Here is a 26392-nt window from a genome sequence, read left to right on the forward strand (position 1 = left end):
GCACTATAGGGTTATTGTATCACTAGAATGAGACTCGGATCAGAGCTATTAGCACCAGAATGAGGCTTCAAATGCACTAAAGCAAGGAGGTTTCTTGCACTAGAAGGCTCTATTGTAGCATCAGAATGAGGCTTGGAATGTACAAAGAGACCACCGGAATATCTTGCCGCTCAGGTCCTCTGCTTTTTACTGTTGCCTTCTTCCTGGCTAAGAATAGCCTATGACGGGGGGATTCGGAATCTACATTAAGGAGGATTATGTCCTCATCCGCAGGCCAATCCTCTGGCTTCCTGGGGCGAGGGTGGGAGGATCACTGGCCCCACCCAGCAAAGCCTTTAAAGTGATCTCGGGTAGCGCATGAGGCCTCTTTGTTCTTGGATCATCATGGCAATTGTACCAGGTTGCTGTGAATCTGTTCTTTGGAGTCGAGGACGCATGGAAGAACTGCAACAACTAAACAGCCCTGCGGCTTCCTTTGCCAGAGTAGTGAGACGCAGCTGTGCATAGGTATAATTTAAATGTTTTGAATTAAAGCTTTATTTTGGACGTGGGTTGCTGAAAATCTGCAAAAAAAAATTAACGTTATAGTAAAAAAAAAAAAAAAAAAAGGTGTAATTAGACTGGGCAGTGAAAACTACCAACTAATAGCTGAACGAATGAAGGCTTGCTGCATTATCGGTGGGATTGGAATTAGTGTCTCTACAGCACCTCTTAAATACACTACTTGATTGTCATTAGAGTAGTATCCTAGGGAGGACTGACGTAGGTTGAGTCCAGAGTAACAAAAAAGGGTTTTAATAAGGTAAGGATTGTTTTCAAAATACGACCGTTAAAACGGGCTATGAGTCTCTAGCCTGTTAGTGATACTTGGATATGTCCTTTATTCAAAGTACTGTAAGTAATTGGCGATCTTTAACGTCATTGAGTCTATAAAGTTGTTAAAGGTCGATTGGATAGAATTATCCTTTTAACTGTTACAGTGAATGAACCGAAGGAAGGCTGATATAGCAGATGAATCTAAGTAAAATGTGGAAAAAAGTTGGGGCGTGGCGGGGGGACTATTGTCAAAGAAAAGTGCAAAGGACACGTGGTAAAGGAAGCAGTCTAGTGCTTGGAGTAGAGCAGCAGCAGACGGAAGAACCACCAGCGAAATTACTTTAGTTGCCTGCCTCTAGGCATGCTGGGAGCAGGGTCCCTTTTCCTGTTAATCAAACCTCCTTAGTTTAGCCGTAGAAGTACAACGAGCTGGAGAAGTTAGGTCACATGACCTGACGTCACGCGCAAGATGGTCGCCTCCAGGGAGGCACCACGTGGGTGAGTGGGATTTATGGCGTCCCAAGGGATGGATGGAGGCCGATAGCGCGGGATTGTCTAGATAGCGTGCGGCTTAACTGGATCAGGAATACTCTACCTGTACACGTACAGGAAACGTGGAAGTTTCCAGTGCCTGCCTTTCCCCGTACCTCCGGGGATGCTGCTAATCGCTGAGGGATGATGACAGCAAAAGGCCGAATTGCAGTGTCCTCCAGCAGTTTTCTCTCGTGGAAGGACGCAATGGCAAATCTCCTGAAGCGAGTTTGGGTCTGACCTCAGCTGCAGTGAAGAGAAAGGGGCCTGGACTCCAGTTTCCATAAGGGGGGGGGGGGGGGGCTTCCCATGGGTATCTAGGGACGGGGTTAAAGTTGAGGAGGATAAACACTGCCCTGTAAGATTTGCCTTGGCAACCTATTCAGAAGTTTTTAAAATCCTACCCACCCTCTGCACACGTTTGCAGGGCGGGTGTCGGTGAAGGTAAATGTGACGAGGTTCCTGTAAAGAGCTGTAAAACGTTAGTGCTTGGTGGTGGGGGGGGGGGGGTGCCAACTTATGTTTTGTGTTTAGTTAGTGACGGGTGTGAGAAGAGACTTGGGGGGGGGTTATGCAAGACGGACCTTCATCACTTACTTCAGACAGGTTAAAAGATGTGGCCACCATCTTTTATCCTAATCTCAAGATATATTTTGATAGCATTTACTGGTCTAAAGTGTCACTAGTCTGCTAATGTTTTGGTGGGCGTCTAGCTGCCCTGATTCAGGTTTTTTGGAACCATTAAAATTAAGTAGCTGAGATTTTGTGGGGATTTGCTAAGTATATCTCCCTAGCGCAGGGGTAGGCAACTTCGGTCCTCGAGAGCCACAGGCAGGTCAGGTTTTCAGGATATCCACAATGAATATTCAGGAGATAGATTTGCAAGCACTGCCTCCATGGTATGCAAATCTATCTCCTGCATATTCATTGTGGATATCCTGAAAGCCTGACCTGTCTGCGGCTCTCGAGGACTGGAGTTGCCTACTCCTGCCCTAGCGTTTTGCCACTAGCGTACCAAGGGCAGTGGAGTGGTCCACCTCAGGTGCATGAAGCAGTTGCACGATGCCTCCTCTCCCCCCCCCCCCCCATGATGTTACTTCCTTTTCTGGGGCAGGGGACCAGCAGAACTGAAAGCTATGTGACTGCTCCATGCACCCTCCTAGGAGGAAGGATGATTATGGGGGTGATAACTTCTGGGGTGGGGTGCAGTGGCGTTCTGCCCCGGGTGGCAAGCAGGCTAGGTATGCCGCTGCCTGTTGTAGATTAGTTGGTAGCTCATCTGTTGCTATGATGCATTACGCCTCTGCTAGACTTATTTATGCGCATTGCACATCTTTGTCTCAGATTGATCTGTCCAGGTGAAGTGATGTATGGTGGCATACCAACATATCAGGTAAAACATTCTAATAACAGTTTATGGTGGTTTCCAAAGGAAGCAAGACTTCTTTGACAGGTTTATCATGTTCTTTTATTGTAACGCTTCTCATGCTGATTCTCATTACATTATTATTATTATTTGTAGAGCCCTACCAGACTCACAGACAGCCCCTGCTCGATAGAGCTTACAATCTAAGAGCAAGGGGGGGGGGGGACGACAAATGTCAGGAATGTCTTTCCTTTATTACATTTTAACTTTAGTACACTAGTATTGCACTGGTCACTTCCCTGTTAGGTTCTTTACACAGCATTCTATAATTGTGCCCCCCCTCCCCCCCAAAAAAAAATGTAGGACAGTTTCCTCTTTTTCCGCATACTGTGTATATACACAAGGATGAATCTCCTCTGCCATCTACAGCTGCTCTTTCATCTACAGGAGGATCAGTTGATTACTTGTACTTCTGAAGCTCACTCCAGGTCTGCATGGTTTTGGGGACTGGGCTGAGCCCTTATTACATGAATGTGGAGTATATCACTTAACGCATGCCCTGATCCTGTTTCTTTGGTCACTGAGACAGGCTTAGGGATGTGTCCTACCATTAGACAGACCAGGCATACATCTGTGGTAGCAGGGTACCACTTTGTACTGGTGTCCTGAAGTTTAACACACTGGACTCGGGGTGGGGGGGAAGCAGGTCCCAACAGCTTGTGTTCAGCTGCATTCAAAGCCCCTGCTGTGCTCACTCTGGAACACGGGGGGGGGGGGGGGTAGAGAGGGAGAAGCAGAACCTGCAGTGATGGGGGGGGGGGGGGGGGGGAGAGATGGCTGGACTATAGTGACCCTGAGCCACTGGGGGAGGTAGAAGTGTATAGCTGAAGCTTCATTTAATACTGCCTCAGTAGTACGTTTTCTCAACCCAGTCTTTGGTATGCACTAATCCAGTGGTTTTCATGATATCCACAGTGTGTATGAGAAATATTCATGCAGTGCCTCCATTGTATGCAAGTCTCGTATGCATATTCATTGGATGTCCTGAAAATCTGAATGTCTTGGTGTGTCCTGAGGTCTGGGTTGAGAACTGGCTTAGCCTAGTGGTTCTTGCACAAATCTTATGGCCATCTACTCAGTAGGGTTTTATGATACTACAGTGTACATGATTGTATGCAGCAGTAGCTTGGCACTGACCTAAACCAGAGGTTCTCTACACGTATGTAAGACCTCTGCAGGGGGTACATGGCAGTCTATAGGAAATCTTCATTACCTCCCTTCCCACTGCTATACCCCAGCTGCTGCTTTTTCAGATCAGTGGTGGCAAAGATAGCCTAAAATTGTCCCAGCACTGCTGTCAGCTCTACTGGTCCCCTGCCCTGGAGAAGGAAGTTGATTTTTTTTTTAGGGGGGGGGGGGTCTAAGGAACCAATAGAGCTGACAGCAACATGGAAGACTGCAGCCCTGGGACCACTTTAGGTGATTCTGCAGAAACAGCAGCAGCTGGGGGCAAAGCAAAGATTTCAAGGGGAAGAGGATAGAGTTAGACTGGGATGATGAAAGCTGTAGGAAGATGCTGTAAAAGAGGGAAATTGAAGGCTGGATAGTAAGAATGGCTTAATCGGGACAGAAGAAAAAAGCTCTGAACGGTTCCACCAAAAAAAAAAAAGCTCAGCTTAAAACAAAAATCCCATTGATATCAATTCAACCTTTGAAGACTCTCTCAATTTCACTGTTCAGTTCTTCACTCACCAATTTCTTTACATTTTTTGCCTTATAATTCTCTAATTCTTATTAATCTAAAAGGGAGGAAAAAAGCCTCAGCAGTCGCAGGTTAATGCTGTGGGAACTAGGCATTGCCCACTTTATCTCAACACGAAAACCACAGCTACCTACTGACTCGGACCAATCATTGGCAAAAACCTCCCAATAGTCTTTCCTTCAATTTCATCATAATCCTTGCGGCAAATATATAATAAACTGTGTGTAATCCAGTCGCACAGCAAAAAAAAAACAACAAAAAACCAGCACTTACACGTGCTTTATCCTCGACCGGATCCCAACGAGGACCTGTTTCACCGTCAGGTTTCTTCAGGGGAAGGTGTCACTTATGAGCATGCATGCAGTTTACTCTGTTCTCGTGTAGCTCTCTACTAGGCACATCCTCCTCGCTGATCAGTGTTTGCCCTGCAGCTCTCCTCTACCGGCACTATTGGGAGGGACTGTTGGGTGAGGAGATGCAGTTTGGGGGGGAGGGGGGAGATAGGTGGGGAAAATGGTAAAAATAAAATCAGGTTTGTATTTGATGTAACATTAATTGTGGTTTACGTTTGTTCCTCTTCGGTAATAAAGATTTAAACATAAATGTCACTGGTGCAGGAGTCTGTAGTAGGAAGACGAGAAAAGGGACTGGGCTTCTTGCTGTAGCAGCTGCTTTGCCCATGGGGCTGTCTTATCCAACAAGGAACATTATCAGACTCGTTCTCATAGAACATGTTCTTTAAAGATGCCGCAGAACATTTGTCCTGTAAGCATGAAGCAATTCTGAGGCTCCTATGTTTTTTTTTTTTTATATTTCAGATCTGGTGATGGAGTAAGGGTCTCTACCTTTGAGTTAAGAGAACGGACCTGGAAAAGTAGTCCTGACAAGTGATGGTAGACCAGATGTAGCCTTGCAGTGTGCTGGTCAGGTTCGTGATCTCGGTGCAATGTTTCCTGCAGTGGACTGTGGGAAGACCAGGTATGGAGAAATCCTAAACCTAGAGCACGTCCTCTTACCTATGGTGTGGGCAAATAGCGTAGCTCCTGTGTATATAGTATCGGGAATGCAGATAAGGCTGCAAATTAGATAAAACTTCATGAAGTTCAGCTCTTTACCTCTTTGCAGTCCTGAGTTGGTTGTGTGCTTGTATAATGAAGGCAGAGCAGCACACTTAGCATTTGGAAAATGGAGCAATGAATCTGGTGTTGGATTCCCACCACTGCTCCATCCACTGTCGCATCACCAGTTTGATCATGTTTTAATGGCATTTGAGAGATGAAGTGACCTATCAGCTGTGCAGGAAATAAGATAGCATTTGACTGATTGAATTGCACCATGATACTCTGATAGCTATAGAAGTCCCCTCTCCCTGCCAAATATTATTGTAACTTTTTGAATGTGAGGGAAATGGCCCAGAATAACAATGGAATGCTTCAGTACTCCAGTCTGGTGCTTTCAATATCCTTTGGAGTTGTGAAAGAACATGACTTAAAATGATTTTCAGGATGTTGATATTCTGATAGCTGTGTGAAGCATGTAGAAGAGTTCTTTTGAGTTGGCACTCCATGATGACTTCCTTTTCTGCGCGTTAGACTTCTGAACCACATGAAGTCACTCTAGAATCTGATTAGCCAACTCAGTAAATACCCCATCCGTAATCACATTTGAAGGTTACTGCTTTATAACTTTTTTTGTTTGTTTGCAGGAAGAAGATTTTCAACTGAACTTGTGTAATGTCTTTGGTAGGTTTTAGAACTTCATAAGATTTCACATAACATAAAATTGCAGCTGTGCGTATTGGCTGGTCTGGCACAATCTTGACACTTCGAAAAAGGCATTTAAGAACCTTTCAACTACTTTAAGATGCAGAACACATGTAAGAGAATTTCTGTTGAGGACAAGAGGCCTATGTATTCTCACATGGGTAACAGAATCCTGCATTGTCTAGTCTGGGGCTTATAACAAGCTAGTAAGAGCTTTGTGGAGCACGAGACATGCTCCACAATCGCCTTCCCACCCGCCGCAAGAGCGCAGTTACCGCAGTTTTTTTACCATGGTGAGGAGTGGTTGTTTCTCTTCTGCTTCTCACAGCTCTGTCCAAAAGAACGTCTTTGGAGTGCATTTTTGGCATATTTTCACTGTTCTTTTGTGTACTCGAGTTCGGGTTACCCTTTTTTACCTTTCCCTTATCGTTTTAGTTCTTTTTTTTTTTCCTCCCACTTTTCCATGTCGTTGGGCCTCATTTAGGCCTTGCCTTTGGTCGGGTTCCCCATTCTTTTTTTCCCTGGTGCTTTGCCCCTTTTTCGGCACCATCAAGTTGTTTGATTTGGCCATGGAAGTTTTTTCCGTCCATAAGACTTTCCAGTGGCTTTAAGCGCTGTACCTGGTGCAGTGGGGCCATCTCCATCACAGACACCCATTCTTGGTGTCTTCAGTGTTTGGGACCTGATATAACCCTTCCAATTCACCTGTGTTTTTGCAATAAGAAAAAGACCCAGTTAGCTCAGCATAAGATTTTTGGAGCCTGGTCCAAATCCTCTGCCTCTGTTGTTGCATCAGTATCTGGAGCTTCGGCACGTATGGCTGTTAGACCGGTAAATACTGGAAGCAGTTGTGCATTGAGTGGGTCTCCACTTGCCTCTGCACAGACTGCTGTTCAGAATCCCCAGGACTGGCCTGCATCAGACCTGACATCAAGGCAACGTGAGAATTCAGTGTTATCCTCATCAGCACCAAGGAGCCTCGATGACTGACTTTGGGCAAAGGCCAAGAAGCATCAGTATCGATCACCCTTCAACTCAGTGCAGGGAACTCTGGGGAGTCAAGGGATTTGGAACCCTGAGAAGCATTGGCACTGGGAGGACTGCTCCCCCTCCATACAAGAGGTGCTGATGCAACAGTGTATCGGCATCGAGGGTGCCTGTGCCTGCCATGTTTCTTATTCCAGTCCCACTTGGCTCTCAGCCTGCGTTGCAGCCCCGGTGTTGACCGCCACCCAAGCCGGCACTTCCTCGATGTTGGTGTAGGAAGCTTCACTGTAGTCAAGGCGAGACAACTCCTCGATGCCTCTCTCTAGGACATGGCTCCTCCAAGTCGAAGCAGGCTTGGTCTCTGCTGTCCCATGTGGAGTTTTTGACTGACATTGATGAGCACTCATGAGTCGGAGGAGGATCTACGGTAGTTCTCTGAGGAGTCCTATGGTATCTCCCCTCCACAGGAAAGGAGAAAGTGTCCTCCAGAGAACCTTTCCTTTTCCTCTTATGTCAAGGAACTGGCATCTGGAGGTGGAGGATGAGCCCAGGGCCAAGATGCTTGAGGCCCCGGACTACGAGTCTCCTAGAGAAGCTGCTACCACCGCACGAGAGCTTGCAGTACGTCGCGTGAAACTGGGAGTCCTCTTTGTCCTGCTACTTCCCAGAAAGATTGCTGTACCCCTGGGTTTCATAAGCCTGATGCCTCATTCCCTAGTTGTTGAATCCGCACTCTGGAAAGGGCCAAGGGTTCTAGAGACTATGCTTCAGTGCCCCCCAAGGAGAGAAGCTAGAACATTGGGCTCTTGGCAGATGTTTCAGGTCTCTATGCTCGTGTCCCATATTCATACCAGCTCTTCATGAGCATATACTTGTGGGACTTGGTACGTAAGCTATTGAATTTGGCAGACACTTTTCCTTTGGAGCAGGCTGAATCACTTCACCAGTTGGCCAATCAACAGAAGGCAGATTGTAAGTTCTTGGCAGGAGCACCTACACTTTTGATGTGGCTTCCTGGATCTCTGCCCAAAGTATAGCAATGCACAGACTTGTGTCTGACTTGGAACCGGCAATTCAGGGCTTGGCGGATGCCCCATGCCAGGGGGATAACCTTTTTTGCGAAAAGACTAATGTCGCTGACCAGGTCAAAAAACACACTGTTACTATCCGCTGGACACCTGCAGCTGCCTCCTTATGTAGGAAGTTTTTTGGCAAGTCTAGAAGGGGTGCCTACTACTCACCTCAGTGCACTTGTTCATGTCGACAGCGTGCACCTAAGGCCTCTGCTGCTCCCCAGTCAAAGCAGGGGATGAGCTGTTGACTGACTCAGCGGAGCCTAGCTGCAGTAAAAGTATCCGTACCGGATGACTTGTTGGTTGGGGCAGGCTGGAGTTTTTCCACAAAAGGTGGCCCCTTGTAACCTTCAACTGGTGGATTCTTCAAGTAGTCCATCTCTGGTATGCCCTGAATTGGGGTCAGAAACCACCAAATTGCCCACTGAGAGCTCATTACTTCAGCTTTCCGCATGAGCAGGTACTTGGAGAGGAACTCTCAGCCTTCTGAAGGCCCATACGGTCAGACTGTTCCACCAGGGGAAGAAGGTAGGGGATTCTGTTCCAGGTACTTCTTGTGCAAATGAAGATGGGGGGGGGGGGGGGGGGGGGAGGATGAGTCCCATCCTAGACCTAAGGGCCCTGAACAAATTCCTGTTCAAAGAAGTTCAGGATGGTTTCTGGGCACCCTTCCCGTGATTCAGGAAGACGATTGGCTATGTTCTCTGGACTTAACACACATCCGATACTTCCAGCTCACCTGAAGTATCTACGATTTCAGCTGGGAACACAGCACTTCCAGGACTACGTGTTGCCCTTTGACCTTGCATCAGCTCCCAGGGTATTTACCAAATGCCTAGCGGTAGTTGCAATGTTGCTAGGCAGACTAAAATCCATGTGTTCCATTATCTCAAGGCTGGTGAAGAGCATGTTGGAGGATGGTGCTCGGGAGTCCATGCGGAGGACTATTTGAGTGCTCAAGCTACTAGGGTTCATTTTTAAACTATCCCAAATCCCATCCCTACCTGTTTGAGGCTTCCTACCACATCTTCACGTAAGAACTGCCCAATGGACCCTAGCTTCTCAGTGGTGCTAAGATAACAGGGAACCTGGAAGATATCCTTGAGTGTTCCTGGAGTTGCTTGCTCCATATTGTGGTGGACCATTTGATCCAATTTGACTCTGGGACTTGCAATCCAAATTCTGTAGCTGCAAAAAGTGCTGATGACGGATGTATCTCACCTGGGTTGGGGAGTTCATATAGACGGGCTTCACAGTCGGTGCTTGGTCTGCTCAGGAAACAGATCTCCAGATCAACCTCATGGAGCTTTGAGCTATTTGGAATGCGCTAACGGCTTTCAGAGATCGGCTATGTCACCAAATTGTACTAATTCAAATGGACAATCAGGTTGCAATGTATTATATGAACAAGCGGGGAACTCTGGCTCATGCCCTCTGTCAGGAGGCCCAACTTTTTGTTTTTTAATCCCAACAGGATAGGGGTCACCATCAGGTAATGCACCATCTTTAATTGGCTGGCAGATTGCATTTCTTTCACTTATTCCCAGGCTGGGCAGACACTGGATGGACATATGGCTCACAATGTCTGAGCCATGGCTGCTTTGGTAGCCCACTTGTGGTCAGCCTCCACTGAAGAGATGTGCAAGGTTGCAACATAGTCTTCAGTCCACACATTCACATGTCGCTACTGTCATGAGCAGGATACCTGAGACAGTTTGGACACAGTACTGCAGAATCTATTTGGGGTCTAGAATACAACTGCACCCCCCTAGGCCTGTTTTATTCTGTTCCAGGCTGCAGTGTCTCACAGGTTAATCTGTTATGTCCTCACCATTGCAAGGCCCAATTAACCAATGGTTTTTTTTGCTTGTTTTTGGTGAACCTGATTGCTTGGGATTCCCCATGTTTGAGAATGCATAGGCTTGCTTGTCCTCTGAGAAAGCGAAGATACTTACATGCAGCATGTATTCTCCAAGGACAGCAGACCTTATATTCTCACAACCTTCCCACCTCCCCTTGGGAGTTGTCTCCTATTTTTGTTTTTATTTGCTGTATTATACTGTGGTAACCACAGTCTCGCAGTGGTCAGGAATGTCCAGTGGAGCATGTCTTGCGCTCCACAAAGCTCTTACTAGCTTGTTATAAGCTCCAGACAGGCAACGTGCGATCAGATTAACCATGTGAGAATATAAGGTGTGCTGTCCTCAAAGAATACTTGCTATGGGTAAGTCTTCGTTTTATTGTATACCCTAAAAATAAAACTAATAGTACGGTGGTCTTATCAGATGTTCTGGATGATCCAGCATACCTTGGTGACGTCACAGGATTGAGATGCACACAGGTTTTTCTCTTTTCTGGCATGTTTAGTTAAGGCAGCAGTGCTAGGTAAGATTCTTGGGCACATTGAGTTTTAAACATTTTTTTAACTGCTTTCTGTTTTCAATATACTTCTGTTTTTTTATTCTGTATTATCTGATTATTGAACAACTTGTCTGTCCTGTTTACATCAGCTACTGAACAAGAACAGGCAAAGAATTGCCACTGACTTGAAATTGCAATGTGATCTAAGAGGAATGAGTAGCTTAGCCATTGGTGGCCTGGAAACAGGGAAGCCAAGGTTCAAACCCCTATTCTCCCACTGACTCCCCTTGTGACTGAGCAAATTGTCATCCTCTATTACTCAGGCACCAACTTAGATCTTCATCCCCCTGGAATAGGGACTTCAACAGAGACGAGGCAGTGAAAAGTGGTGTACATGTGAGCAGAACATAGGTGTACCTTTAACTTCCGCATACAACTTAGCCCACACTAAGATACACACATTGCTTGTATTCTGTAACAACCTGTCCGCCCAGATGCTGCATCTAGATAACCTGCCATTCGTGTATCTGAACTCGCATTGATAATGGGTTTGAAAAGGCAAAGAAGGGATAGGTGCTCATCACAAGTGCACTCAACCCAGCCCCAAAGTCTTAGGGGATTTAGTCATATTTTATCTGATTATGGATAACTTGGTTTATGCAAAGCCTTACTAACAGTAAATATCCTCCTGATTGGTTTCCCCAACTAACGGGGCTAATATAAGAGATTTAAGCAGGGCATACCTGTCTCCCTGGTCCAGCAGATGTCTTTCAGGGCAGGCCCCTTATGGCTGCCTTTCAAAATAGGGAGGGGAATGGGACTTATATACCACCTTTCTGTGGTTTTTTCCCAACTACATTCAAAGTGGTTTACTTATATACTGGTACTTATTTATACCTGGGACAATGGAGGGTTAAGTAACTTGGCCAGAGTCACAAGGAGCTGCAGTGGAAATAGAACCCAGTTTCCCTGGATCAGAGTCCGCTGCACTAGCCACTAGGCTACTCCTGCACTCCAGATCAATTTCATGGAGCTTTGAGCTATTTGGAATGCTCTAACGGCTTTGAGATCGGCTGTGTCACCAAATTGTAAAATGTCATCAAATTATAAAATGGCTGCTGTGACTGCTTGTGGTACTTTTGAAAGGCACCTGGGAGGTGGCAGGAGTAAGGGGCTGCAGTCCTGTCCCTGAAGACCCCTTGTGGACCACTAGGGAAACAGGCCTGGGGTGGGGTTGTTTTTTTTTTTTTTTTTGGGGGGGGGGGGGGGTGGTATTAGGCCAGGAGTGTTTTAAGTTAGGGTGTTAAGAGGGGACCAACCTAACTTTGTGGACCTGCATAAGCTCTTGCAGCCTGCCTGCCTACCCACACTTAGCCCCCAATATTCAGTGCTGGTGTCATGACATGCCCAGGCAATGAATACTGGGGGCTAATTCAGCCAGTGACTGTTTAAAACAAACAAAAAAAAGACTTCTGTTTGAACATGGAGGGGAAGGGTAACTATGAGTCCTCCATTTTTGTATTAAGGTAGAGTTCTGAACTGGCTATATCTTGTGCTTTTTTGCAGAGGCGGAGTTGGCCAGGTTCATGGGATGCTGCGATCCATGGGTTACCTAGCTTTGCAAGAAAATGAAATGAAACCATGAAAAACTAAACTTTAAATAAAGTTGTCTGTTGTAGTTTGATGATGTCTTTGCATGTCTTGGGTTTGTTTGTTTTTTTTTATTAGCACTGTCTTTGAACTTCTGAAGTGTCTTTCATACCTTCAGTGGCCAAGCACCAGTGCAAGAGCATTAGCTTGTTATAACTGGAGCTTCTGAGTCAAACACTTAGCTGTTCTTTTAAAAGTAAGCTACATTGTTCTGTAATTAGGGCTCATGAATACAAGACTAGAACAAAGAGCTTTTCTTACCCCCTGTAAAGGCTTAAACTGCAGTTCTACACTTTTGATTTAAGGTAGTAATGGAATATCAAGTAATACACACTACAAAGAAATCCCCATCCACTTTGTTTCATGATGCAAAGTGTTTACAACACAGTGTAGAACAAAGTGCTGGTAGTCACAGGCTTTACTACCATATTGAAATACAATTTAATACACTCACGGGAGCTTTTTACATTCCTAGTAGTAGGTCAGATTATCATAATGGAGAGAATAAATCTCTAAAATATTCCCTCCACCACAGACCCCTGGAACTAGCCTTGATTGGGCACTGTAGATTACTTGACCCCCCCCCCCCCCCCCTCACTGGGTCATAAATATGAACAAGTAGCCATCTTTGTGCTCTACTCATTTCAGTAATACAGAATTAAAAAAAAAAAAAAAAAAAAAACTTGATCAAGAGTTCTCACTCTAGTCCCCAGGACACACCAAGCTGTTTGGTTTTCATGATAGCCACAATGTATATGCATGAGAGATTTTGCATACAATAGTGGCAGTGCATGCAACCTTAGAAATTTGACTGGCTAGGTGGTGGGAGGACTGGGTTCAGAACACCTGTTCACATTTCTGGGACAGTAATGATCTTACACAGTTAGACATGGTGGGGCCAGATGACTCCAATCGCTGCTTGCTACAGCTGAGGGGCAATTGGTCAATTGTGCAGTTTTGAGACTGCAGGCATGAGCTACCTTGCAGACTTCCGGGAAGGGTGTGTGTAAAGGTACTCTCTCTCTCTTTCTCCCCCCCCCCCCCCGGATGGATTTAAGCAGTGGTGTTGAAAGTACTTAGGAAAAGTACATGTTTAAGTAGAAGAATGCAAATCTCTCATTAATACTCGTGCATATCCTGAAAACTTTGGCTGGGGTGCCTCAAGGACCATGGGTAAATACTCTGCAAGTGTGAGATATACCATATTGTTTCAGAAGCTGGTTACTCTGGGAATGAGGGAGCAGAGGATTTAGGTGAGGGGATAGGTTCAGTAACTAAGGAAATACTTTTACATGGAAAGGGTGATAAATTCATGGAATGCCCTGGCCTTAGTGAAAGGAATATAAAATATATGTACTGTCTATATCAAAGAACCCGCCCTCACTGATGTTGTCGTTAAGCAGTCTTAGTGCGGGTGGTGCTAGCCCATTGAGTCTAAGGAGTTTGATGACAGGAGACAGCATGATTCTATTTGGCCCATTATCTGGGCGGAAGCCAGTCAGCAGAGCTTTCTGCCATCTTTGTCTAAAACAACAGTAAAGCAGATTTTGTATTCTCTCTGTTAAGGAAAAAAAAACATTTTATTTTTTGCAACAACTTGTATTTTGGAATCATTATAGGTGTCTTTTTTTTAAAAAGGCAAGCTTTTTTTCCTCTCTCTCCCATGGATCGATTTATTTAACAGCTGCAGCTCAACTGAGGTATTTAAACCACAAACAATAGTAACTTCCCCAGGTTTGTAACTCTTACAGCTTGCACACAGTGGGCAAAAATAAAGGCATATAGCGCAGCACTGCAAATAAGACAAGCTCTGGAGCACTGATAAATACATTTTAAATATAACCCTGCCCTTCCCCCCCTCCCCCCAACAGAATGCAAAATCCAGTTTGCTAGTGTTTTGAACAAACCAAGATGGCGGCAGCGGCTGCTGTGGAAACTGGCTTCAACCTTTTGATGTCAGGCCATCTCCAGTCATCAACCCTCCTTAAGCAGGGAGGCCCCGAGGGCAGTTTCCAGGAGGAGTCTGAGCAAGGATCCTCAAGGAGTTCTGGCTTGGCAGTACTAGCTGAGGGGAGTTCCAAGGAAGAGGAGTTGCCCTAGCATAGACCCTTGCATTCCTATGGCATAAGAAGTCTTAAGTCCATGGCTCTAGGATTGTGTGATCACAGGTGAGGTAATTGAAGACTGCCAAGGTAGGCTAATTATCCCTTGACTATTGGCAATGTGGTTATGATACAGGAAGTTATTGTATATTTAAGAGTAGTCAAAACTGGGGCAGGCTACTGGAATTGGAACTGTGTTTGAGGAACTTTTGTTGTGTGTGTCTCCTTTGTGTGAGGTCTTGCAGCTAGCTTTGAGCCATGCTACCACAGTCATACTGAATTATGTTGACACTAGTTCTTCCTCATCAAATCATTCTGGGATGCCATCATGTCTATTCAGCTTTCTCTATCAGTGGTCAGTTTGCTCTGTACAACAGCACCTGCTTGCGATTGCCACCCAGCTACAGCTTCTCTTTCATCTCTGCCATTGGATCTTTGAAAAGTGAGCTCATTGCCAAAAATCAGAGCTAAGCTCCTACCATTTTTCCCTGCCCTTAATCTGGCCCTGTTGCCACCCATTATTTACGCTCCTAAATCTAGGAATCTGGTGAAACTGAGCATCAGTTTTCAAAGAGCCAATTCAAAGAATTAAACTATCAAAAGTTAGAAGCATAAACCCTTTAAATATTAGCCTAAGAGAATGTGAGTACAGAGGGTGTAAGATCTGCTTTTTGGGGTAGAGACTGCACCTCTATGTGTAGCAGTGGTGTAGCCAAAGGGCAACTTTGAGTGGGCCTTATTCCACAGGTTGGGTATGCACTAACTGTTGAAAGTGGCAATCTTGGCACCACAAAAGATTCAAACACCAGGCACGTACTGCTCAAGCATCACAAAAATGAAAAACCAACACCAAAGCAGACTGGTCCAATAGAACCATAGGAACAATATCGGCTGAGGCCAAAGATGAAAAAAAAGGAGACCCCCCCCCCCCCCCCCAAAAAAAAAGGCAATTCCAGTATACACATTATGGACCCTGGAATAAAAAGTAAAATCAGAATCCAGGGGATGCAGTATGTGCCATGCATCCAAGAGGTGCAGGTGTGAAAGCATAAAATTAACACTCCTACTAAAATGACAGAAGAAGGTGGACTGGTTGGTTGACAATCCACTAAGGTGTTAACTTCGCCCGCCATGACTACATATTGCCCCAGAGCAACCATCAAGACCTTATGGTCCACAAAATTCACCCCCTTCCATAATATGATGGCCACCCCTCCGCTACTTACCATTAAAGGCAGAGGCCCAATCCCTCCACAACTTTTTTGTTCCAATTCAGATAGGTGGGTTTCCTGGAGAAAAGCAACTTCCACCTGCTTCTTTTAAGGCAAGTATTTTAGTTCACTTGACAGGAGAATGGATCCCATATGCATTCAACAACAAAAGTTTCAATGAGCCCATAACAGGTCAGTATACCATACTACCAAAATAGGAAAAACCAGTAGGAGGGCCCCAGCCCAAACCCTCCCACCACCTGCACCAAGTCACAGTAACTAATCCCCAAGGCGTTGCCCACCAATACTTCCATCCACACGTCCAACACAACCATCCACGCTCCAATCACACCATACTAGTCATCCCATACTCTTATACCATTCACCTAACCATCCCACAACCACCCCTCCCCTCAGGCAACAAACTCCCATTGTCTCCCTCAAACCCCATCCCCCACTCCTTTACACCAACAAACAGAAAACTCAAAAACCAACACAGAATCAGATCAGATGAAACAAAGTCCAACATTAAGTGCAATCCAGGTTCTGCACGACTCGCATTAAGAGCGCAGCAAAGTTGTCAAATGAAGGAGGCCTTACAATGTGGAAGTCCAGCAGTCCCCAAGAGGGCTGGTACCATATCAGTACAATGAAAGCCCTTCTCTAGCAGGAAAGAACTCCCCTCCAAAGGCATACACTGCTCATAAAGGATCTTCAAAACGCGCCAAGATACCAATAAAAGATTTCAAGTCAGCAACTGTGGAACAGAACTTCATCACACCCTGCGGTAAAAGAGTTGGGAACAATGAGCAAACTCCCTCCACCAATGCTCAACTGTTGCAGAGAAGTCCTCAAACAGCAATACCTTAGAATTGTACAGTTCAAGGCTCTTCCAGGCGTGATAGGCTCATAGAATTGCCATAGAATCAGCGTAGTTGAGGACCCGAAAAATTACTGGCCTAGGCCTGGTACCCTGAGCTACATGCTGCCCTAGTCTGTTAGCTCATTCCACCATGATGTGGCCACCCTCACCGCCCAGGCCTAGGCCTGCAAGCAGCTCCCACTCACACAAAGCCATAAGGTCCTTGTCCAGCACAGATTCAGGAAAGCCAATGAACTGAAGGTTATTCCTCCAACTATGATTCTCTTGCTCATCAATGCTGACATTTCAGCATTATGCCATTGCATCTGTGCCAGCTGTTCTCGTAGCTGATCAGTGGCCATTTCCTGCGCCTCAATGTGATGCATGTCAGCAATTTTAGTGGCCTGTGTAGCCAAGCAATCCTTCATTTCCTGCAAAGTAGTATGAAACTGCACTACCGTGACACACTGTATAAGCTGTTTCAGAGACCTCTTGCCTCGTTTTTACACTCATCGCCCACAAAACAAACCAGTGAGTATTCCAGCCATCGCCAGTGAACAGAGAAACTTCCACCACAACCCAATTGGTTTTCCTCTATAGAACTACTACTATTATTTGACATTTTTAAAGCGCTACTAGGGTTAGGCAGCACTGTACAATTTAACATAGGACAGTCCCTGCTCAAAGAGCTTACAATCTAAAGGACAAATGTACAAACAGTCAAGTAGGGGTCATCAGATTGGGGCATAAAGCTTAGGTGCTGAATGCAGAAGGTTTTATGAGTGGGAGATGAGTTGCCACAGCCAGAGTCCACTCATTATACAGTCATCATGTAACTCCAAGTGGTTGTGTTATATAAGCTTGGTGATATAACCAGGGTTTAATTGCAATCATGAAAGTTTTAAAGGATTCAGCCCTGACAGAGGAAGAGAATTCCAGAAGAAAGATATGGTAAAGGAAAAGGCATGGTGATAAGTAGATTCAAGTTGGGCAGATTTTGAGCCTGGTAGTACCAAGTGGAAATCATTAATAGAGCAGAGGAGGTGAATGGGAGAGTAGGGAACAGTAAAGGATGCTAAATAGTTGCTGTTCCTAATCTGAAGGCCTTGAAAGTAGCAATAAGAAGTTTGAAGAGGATTCCCTGTTCTATAGGTAACCAATGGAATTTTTGCAAAAGGGAGGAGATGTGGCCACATTTCTTTGCAAGACAGATCAGTTTAATAGCTGTATTCTGGATAGTATGGCGTTTCCTTAGATTAACACGGGAGCAGTCAAGATAGACAATATTAGAGTAGTCTTGTCTTGAGACTAGAAGGGACAAGACAAGGGAGTGGAAAGTATTCTGATTGAAACAGCGGCATATAGAACATAGTTGGCAGAGCACAAAGAAGCTGGTTTTGGAAAGATAGGACACTTGAGGGGCTAAAGTCAGATGAAAATCCAAGATGACGCTTAGGTAACGGAAAGAATCAACTGGTGAATTGGGGGTTTCAAAAAGATTTAACATAGGCATAATGGGACAGTCAGATCGCTGCAGAACCAACAAGCCATGGCTTTTGTTTATTTTTCTACTCAGCTATGGGCTGCATTATGACTATCATCCATCACCTAGGTGTGCAGCACAGCCAAAATATATTGTACTGCTGGTACATCTCCCATTATCCCTACAGCCTGCCCCTGCCTCATCCAGCTGCCACCACAGTGCCAAACAGGAAGTGGTAGGAGTATGGAGCTTTTCAACTACTACAGATACACCTAATTTGTGGGAAGAACTTCAAACAGCAGATCAACAACTATTTCTACTTGTTTGTCTTGATTGTAAGCTCTGTTGAGCAGGGATTGTCTGTTATATGTGCTACATATGTCTAGCAGCTGTATAGAAATGATAATGGCCATCATTAAACTCTCCTGTAGAATGATTCCTCTATGTGGTCCTACCACCTGAACCTTACCCTATCACAACTTCACCTTGTAGTTGTATACACCGGAGTCTGCAATTGCTCTCCGGCACTATGTAAGCCACATTGAACCTACAAAGATGGGAAAATGTGGGGTACAAATGTAACAAATAAGTAGCAGTAGTAGTACTTCTTGCTAGCAAGCTAATCAGTAACACCCAACTTAAAATAGCTGTTTTACAGAAATGATAGATCTTGCATTGTTAGACCTCTACCATATTTTAAGTCAAGCCACTCAATGCTTATAATTTTCTGCATCAGGTTCACGCCCTCAAGAAAACTTTTATAAGAAATGTGAATTTGCTTTATAAGAAACATCAGCGTTCCAAGTGCTAGAAGGCCAATCATTTGTATTCCTCTGAGCATTAGAATTGTGACTACAGGAGGTTATAGATAAACTCAGCACAAGCTGCACATAACGCATATTAAAACGGTATTTATAACTTTTATTTGCAATATTTTAGGTCCAAGTTTCAAACTAAGAATTTTTACACTCAAGACACTGTCATGCACAATCCATAATTCCATTTTCTATTGCTTCAACCACAATTTAAAATAAATTAACAATGGAAACAAATCAAAAATAATTTTGTTGAAAACAAAAATACCCTACTGAGCTCTGAAATAATAACATTAAAAAAGCACACAACTCAGAAGTACCTCTTGATTCCATTATGAAAAAAAAGTTTCGTTACATAATTTTTGTACAGATCCTAAAAAAAAATGGAATGTAGAGCAAAAATGAAATACAATTAAGATAACAACAGGAATGTGGAAGGTTTTTCCTCTGTCTTTCTTTTCTTGGGATACTCTCAGAAAAACATTTAGTCAACAGCATGAGAAGTGTGACCTGTGACAAAGCGAAACCTGTTCTAAATACCAAATTCTTTGCTACAGCTCTTCAACAGAGTTCAGAATGTACATATGTACAGTATATGGTGCATACATCTATAGCTATAAAGCCTTAGATTTGTAATGGAACTTCCAATTGCTGTAGGGACCATCACATGGCTAAAAAAAGCAAACCTGTGTAGCAACACTTCATGCTTTTGACGATGACAAACTTGACCACAGCTTCCAGCATTTTAGGAGTTTTTGCAGTCCTTATTTTATAAGAGTAGTGTTGTCCTCCTCAGTAGGACATAGTGCAGGGCTTCCAGTTGGGTTTTCAGTAGGACTGCATTTTGATTAAAATTTTAATTGTGATTAGTTGTGTGATTAAAGGTATATTTATTTATTGTTATTCCAACTGCATCTGCTCCTTGTGACTCTGGGGAGGTCACTGAGGGCCCTGTTTATTAAAAAGCGTTATAGGTGCGTTAGCATTTTTAACTCACGTTAACCATGTACGTGTATTCAATATCCCTAAAGGTGTCTACACGGTTAGCTCACATGCTAATTGTAGGTGTGTTAAAAATGCTAACATGCCTTAATAAACAGGGCCCCTAACCTTTCATTGCCCAGAGTCGCAATGAAAATAAATACATACCATTAATTGTGTGATTAATTGCAATTACAAATTTTAATCACAAATTATTATTAAACTTTTCTAGACCGCTGTAGCTGCTGAGGCAGAGCAGAGCGGTGTACAATCTAAAATTTGTTAGGGAAAAAAAAAGAAAGGAACTCCAATAATGACAGGAAAATTAAGCATTCACACCAGATTAGAAAGAAATAGAACACACAGGAGAATAAAACATATTCAAGCTGAAGAGTTGGCTGTCTTGTCAAAGGCTTGTTTAAAAATGCAGCCCTAAAAAATTAAAGAATAAAAAGTAATGAAAAGATTACTGTTTTCACAGCCTACTTCAGAAATGCAATCCTAGTTTTCAGGATAGCCACAATGAATATGCATGAGATACATTTACATACACTGAAGGCTCAGTATATGCAAATTCATCTCATGCAAACTCATTGTGGCTGTCCTGAAAATCTGTGGGGTCCTCCGGGACTGGTTAGGGAAGCCCTGGCATAGTGACCTCTAAAAGCATTGTATCTCTGAACTTTGGACTTCATAAACTATAATCTCTTTGGGGCCCTGCGCCAGTGGCGGCCGCCATTTTTGAGGTGCGCCTGGGCCCTTTTATTGCAGTGGGTGAAAACCAAAAATGAAATAGCTGTGTGGTAAGTTTGCACTTGCCACACAGCCATTTTGGGGGTGGGAGTTCTTACCGTCACCCACTGAGGTTGCAGTAAGGGCTTCCACGCTAAATCAATGGTAACTGGGCAGCGCACAACACTACCTGATTACTGCTGGGTAACCCCCTGCAGAAACATTTTTTTCAATATTTCTGCTAGTGCCAGAAATAGCGCATGTGGAACTACCACCGGCACCTGCGTTGGACCAGCGATAGTTCTGGGTTGCCACACAACAACCCTTTAGTAAAAAGGGCCCCTTTGTTGGCCGTGAGCTTTTGCATTGGATGCCACTTTTTCCCCAGTGGAACCTTACTGTGAAGTTCATACTGCCTACATACATGTAAAGATATTTATGCATGTTGCAGCCAGCTGTGACTTTCTGCTACGGCAAAAGTGAACTTAATGGTGTTGCTGCCGGCACTATGTGTACTTCACCACTCTAGACATTCAAAAACAATAAATATTGTACAAATCATGGACCTCAGCCACGTTGCATGGGGTTATCAACTTTTACTACCATGTCTCACACTCCTTCAGTCTTGAAATATTTTACGCCATAAAAACTTATCATATGAACTTATATCTAGTAAAAATACTCATCTGAATTTTTGTCAGCTAGGGAACCCATAGCCATGCAACGCGGCTGAGGTCCATGAAGATTTGTACAATATCTATTGTGTATGAATGTCTAGAGTGGTGAAGGAAGTATTATAATTGTATCTAGACATCCTTGAGATCTTTTGGTCTAAAGTAAACGTAGCACTGTGTGTGTGTGTATATGTATATATATACACACAGACACAGCAGGAAACATATAGGAAAAGGGTTTTTTTTGTGTGTGTAAAATGTTGGATTTGTTCATGTTTAAAAGGCTTATAAAATTACCTCATGCTTAAAAATATGCATGGTGCAATTAGGCACATATTTTGCATGGAACTCAAGTACGTTTGCTCAGGGGAGACATTTGAGTGAAGCAAGGTTAGAGCCACGATTTATGCACTAATATTTAAGCCAGCTCAACAGCACATGTAAAATGTCAGCAACCTCAATGAAGGAGCTAATTCTGCAGGATCTATGATAGTATTTTATAATTACATGTGGAGGTGTATTTTCAAAGCAAAGTTGCATAGTAACCTATGGAACTTTGTAAGTCTAAGTGCTTTGAAAATGAGCCCCTTGGCTAGGCGCCTGTGTGACTTTTTAAAATGGAATGTAAAACAGGCACATTTCTACCCTTAGAGCACCTAGGTTAATAGTACATGAAGAGGCATATTTTCAAAGCACTTAGGGACCCTTTTACGAAGCTGTAGTAAAAAGTAGTCTCTGCTTGTTTTTGTGTGCGCTGGGCCATTTTTTTTTATTGTGGCACGAAAAAGGCCTTTAAACGGCTGTGTGCCAATACTAAAATCAGCAAGTGTCTATTTACTGCCACCTATTCAGAAGGCAGTAAGGGCTTACGCACTACTCGTGCTGTAATTGGGCAGAGTGTAGCAATATGGCTGCACTGACAATTACCACCAGGAACGCCTCCCGCGGTAGAAAATTATTTTCTACTGTGGGAAACTGTGTGCGCCAACTTTGGAAATACCCCGGCGGTAGGATCGATTTGGCATGTGGTATCCTACCATGGCTTATTAAAAGGGCCCCTTAGACTTCCAGAGTAACCTGTGGACTATTTTGTAGTCTTAAGACATGTGGGGGGAGGGAAGGAAGATGGCAGGGTTTGAGGTGGATTTAATTGTTGCGCTTGGCAGTGGAGAGCTATAAGAGTCAAAGCTCTCTACTTCCTCTCTTCTGTTGTATTGCACCTTTGTGTGTGTGTGTGGGGGGGGGGGGGGGTAGTATGGTATATGTTGGAATTTTGTATTATTACCTTGTTGTTCTGTTGTATTATATTAATAAAAAAAGATTTCACATATAAAGATAAGCACCTGTGTCTGTTTTACAAAATACTAAGGGTGAATCGGCAGAAACCGCAGCTAGGCTTAAATTGCAGACATCTTCACCTGCTCAGGGGCAGGGGCAAATGTTAGCATGTAAAATATATGCATAAATTGTGACACACCCTACATGCAAAATGTATGAAAATACGCACCATCTTTACACTGCACATATTCTTACACATGTAAGACCTGGGATGATTTTATAAAAGGCCTATACATGGGTACATGGGACAAATCCTTTATATATATATATATATATATATATATACAGTCTGGTACAATATTTTCCCAACATAACTTTCTTACTTCTGGATTTCCCTATTCTATATAGGCCTACAGTATATAACAAGAATTTTTATTGTTTTAGTCCATTCTATGTACTCACCCTTTCTGTAGCCTCAGCTACAATAAAAATCATACCATACCTCACCAGCAGTCATGGAAACTAGTAAAAATGGACTGTTGGAGGATGTACGGACACCCCTTATGGAACTATGTGGTAGCTACACCAATGTTTCTGTTGGACCGTTTGCTCAGACACAAGTGGGCTGATTCATGTTTCCACACTGCTGTAGTACACAGTTTCTCAAGAAGAGGTCAGAGCCTTACTGCCACTAACTTATACAGTATCTTACTGCCTTACAGAATGGTTATGTCAAATAACCCATCACTCCTAGAGTCATCCTATTTTGTTCACAGAAGGGAAGAATTTTCATGATTTAGCAACATTGGTCAGTGATAATGCGCAGTACAATAACACACATACATCCTTTTCTTAACCCTGAAGCTCACATTTCCCAAATGCAGGGCTGCCGAGAGACTGGGCCGGGGCAAGGCTGCCCCCGGGGCCCCACCGCCCCCCCCCCAAGGTCGCCGCCGCTGCTTCCCCCTCCACCCCCGAGGTTGCCGCCGCTGCCACTCCCCCCTCCGTCTGCCACCAGGCCGGGCCCCCTGCATTGAAATCAGTGCCTCTCACCATGTGAAAGTGCTGCAGGCAGCAGCAGATCACCTCCCATCGGGCCTCCTGCCCTCGTGGAAGTTAAGTCAGACAAGGGTGGGACACAGGGAGGGATGGAGGCCTGTAGGGAGGCGATCTGCTGCCTGCAGCGCTTTCACATGGAGGTGAGAGGCGCTGTGATTTCAATGCAGGAGGCCCGGTGCCAGATGGACGATGATGGAGGGCGGGTGGGACTGCGGCGCCAGGTCCCCCTTGGAGACCTGGGGAATTTTGTCCCCCGTCCCCCCCTCTCGGCAGCCCTGCCCAAATGATGCAGAAGTAGGCAACCATTCTCTGGCTCGCATGCAAGAAAATATATTGATTTTATCCTCTTTTCACAAGTGCTGAACCAAACACAAGAGGAAAAAGTTGCTCATTTATCCCTAGCAGGTGGGCACTTCCAAGGACAGAAACATTTAATTTAGCTATGGTTTCCCAGAAGATCAGTGTCAAAGAGAAATCAACATTAATTTGGGGGGGGGGGGGGGGGGGGCCCCATCAGGGGAAGGAAAGTAAAATGCAAAAACTAAGAATCTTTAGCTTCACCCAGACAGTGGTGAACAAAAACAGATTTAGAATGCAAGGTGTTACCACTGGAAGCAGTAACTATAAAACAGAGACAATTGCTGCATTTACGTCACCCTAAGCAAGTCATCCAGGTCAGCAGTATTAGAGTTGGTATAGACCGATTCAATACTATCAGCGCAGGATTAAACCACTATAATTGTGGCTTACTCTTGAAACTTAACTCAAAGAAACATTAACCTGGACCAACTGGACAGATGCTGTGCAGGTCTCTGAACACAGTGGAATATTAGGACTGGCACATTTGACCTGTCTACTCAAAACGTACTGTAAAGGTCACCAGACTTCTTGTCACTCCTTACCTTTACTACATTACATATATATAGCTATGAAGATGGACCGACAGGACTGCAAGTGCCAGAAGCCATTGTGATAGCAGTGAAAACATTACAGCCTCTTCCACTAACACTGATCTATTTCCCAGCCCTCTCAGTAAAGGGAGCGATGATATTAAACTAATAAGTACAGCATGGTAATTACATGCTGATGAAAAACGTTAAAAGTGTAGGTAATATTCAGATAGCTTAAGCACATGAGACAATCCCCAATTCTCACCTTTATGTTGCTACAAATATATTTCTGCATGGTTACAGTCTATGAAGAGTCTGATGGACGGGGACAAAACCAACAACTGTTTATGCAGGGCAATATTTTCAGATACAGTTCTAAATGTATTTACTGGTGCACTCTCTTCCATAGCAAAGCCAACGTGCCTGGAGCTCTGTCTACCCTAGGCTTAGGAAGTCATTCACTAATGGTTAATGCACACTATGAGAGTTATTCAAAAAAGGGAATCTACATATAAAGAAAAATAGGCCAAGGGTATTCCTATATTGTAGGTGCAGACACTTACATCAACCATAGAGCTGATGCAAATGCTCATGCCTAGATTGGGAAAGGAAATCCCTTTATGTGGTCAATATTTGAATGACAGAGGGGTTAAATAATTAAGTATTCCAACTGCAATCCCAACTGACTTAGTAGTTCCATGTATAAGCATACTATGTCTTTATTGCAGACCTGAGCGGTGACTCTCATAATACATACCACCGACCGCACAACAAATTTCACTACTTTCTTGGTTTCAGAAGTTTGTATATAGCACTTTTGCGGACTGGTTCATTTCTCCCAGATTTTCACATACATGTGTTCTTAGTTATGGTGTAATGCTATATCATTATCCTTAAACCCAAAGTGGTTTACAAGCCACAGTAACAACCTAAGAATTTTTGTAGGTTCAACTGGTGGAGTTTATCAATCAAATCACAATACCAATACAAACATGTTAGTGTGGCCTTCCCACATACCACCTTCCCATCGGCCACCATGACAGTGCTGTTCTTCTTCCGAAATGCCAACAAGAGAACACTGCTGCCAAGGTATCGCACTCAATAACGAACAGGAGTTATATTGAAATTCAAGTATATTCCTACGCTATCACAAACATACCCACACCACCAGTGAAATGGTCTAGTTACTTCCATCTAAACCAGCTCAATCTCTACTTCCGTTTTCCATTTACGAAGCAGACTGCTGTGTTATTCCACTTAGATATGTAAAGATTTCTAATCAACAACAAATAAAGTTCAACTTTTTATTGTGGCCAAAATATTGGTTGTACCTAGTCACTATAGTGCTTAGCTCACCACATTCCATCCTTACTCTAGAGACTATGTTTGCAGAAAAATTAGCAGCCATGATTAAGCATTTTCCAAGATCTATCCACCGACCCCCTACAGTATTGTGAAACAATGCACCCATAGAATTAGAACGTCAGAAGCTTTTTCAGAAATAGGCTTTTTTGTATTATAGTTTACCATCAGCTCAGTATTTGTTGATGGATATTGTACTTTTTAATGGATGGTTTGGGTTTGCACTGATGACAACCTGGGACCATACTGAATTTCAAGTACATTTTTTTGTTTTTTTTTAAATAACCATTTAGAATACATGTCACCAGGATCTCCAGTAAGGTCTGCTTTATAAATGGCCATTAACTGATCATAGCTTATCCCCTTCAATACTGAAGACTTTATGCCACCAATTCAGATTCAAGACCACCCCTGATCCTTAGCCAGATTTCTGAAAGTAGTCTACAATTTTGTGTCGAATCATTTCTGCCGAGAATCACATTTTTGCATGCCCACAATATCAAAACATGTTCCTAGCAAGGGGGGTCATGTGTACTATGTGGATGTGCACATGACTGCTATGGTTTTGCATTTCCCCCATTTTGATCCTGTGCTTTGGTAGACTGTTGGATCTTTCTTCCTTTTCCTTTAAGGG

The 26392-nt window shown here is 43.9% G+C and overlaps 1 long non-coding RNA gene and 2 other non-coding genes across 3 annotated transcripts; all 3 read left to right on the forward strand.

The window, feature by feature from the left end:
* The first annotated feature begins 358 nt into the window (after window positions 1-358).
* Window positions 359-12343, forward strand: LOC115474953. The gene is made up of 4 exons (XR_003942946.1): window positions 359-507; window positions 5294-5453; window positions 6181-6217; window positions 12226-12343. It is a non-coding gene; the product is annotated as an uncharacterized LOC115474953 (long non-coding RNA).
* LOC115475181 lies at window positions 1484-1594 on the forward strand. Its single transcript, XR_003942965.1, has one exon. It is a non-coding gene; the product is annotated as a small nucleolar RNA SNORD89 (small nucleolar RNA).
* Window positions 12344-12384: 41 nt separating the features above from the next.
* On the forward strand, window positions 12385-12518 carry LOC115475236. Its single transcript, XR_003943006.1, has one exon. It is a non-coding gene; the product is annotated as a small nucleolar RNA SNORA50 (small nucleolar RNA).
* The last annotated feature ends 13874 nt before the right edge of the window (window positions 12519-26392 follow it).

Source organism: Microcaecilia unicolor, chromosome 7 (genome assembly GCF_901765095.1).
Source record: "Microcaecilia unicolor chromosome 7, aMicUni1.1, whole genome shotgun sequence".
Taxonomy (NCBI): domain Eukaryota; kingdom Metazoa; phylum Chordata; class Amphibia; order Gymnophiona; family Siphonopidae; genus Microcaecilia; species Microcaecilia unicolor.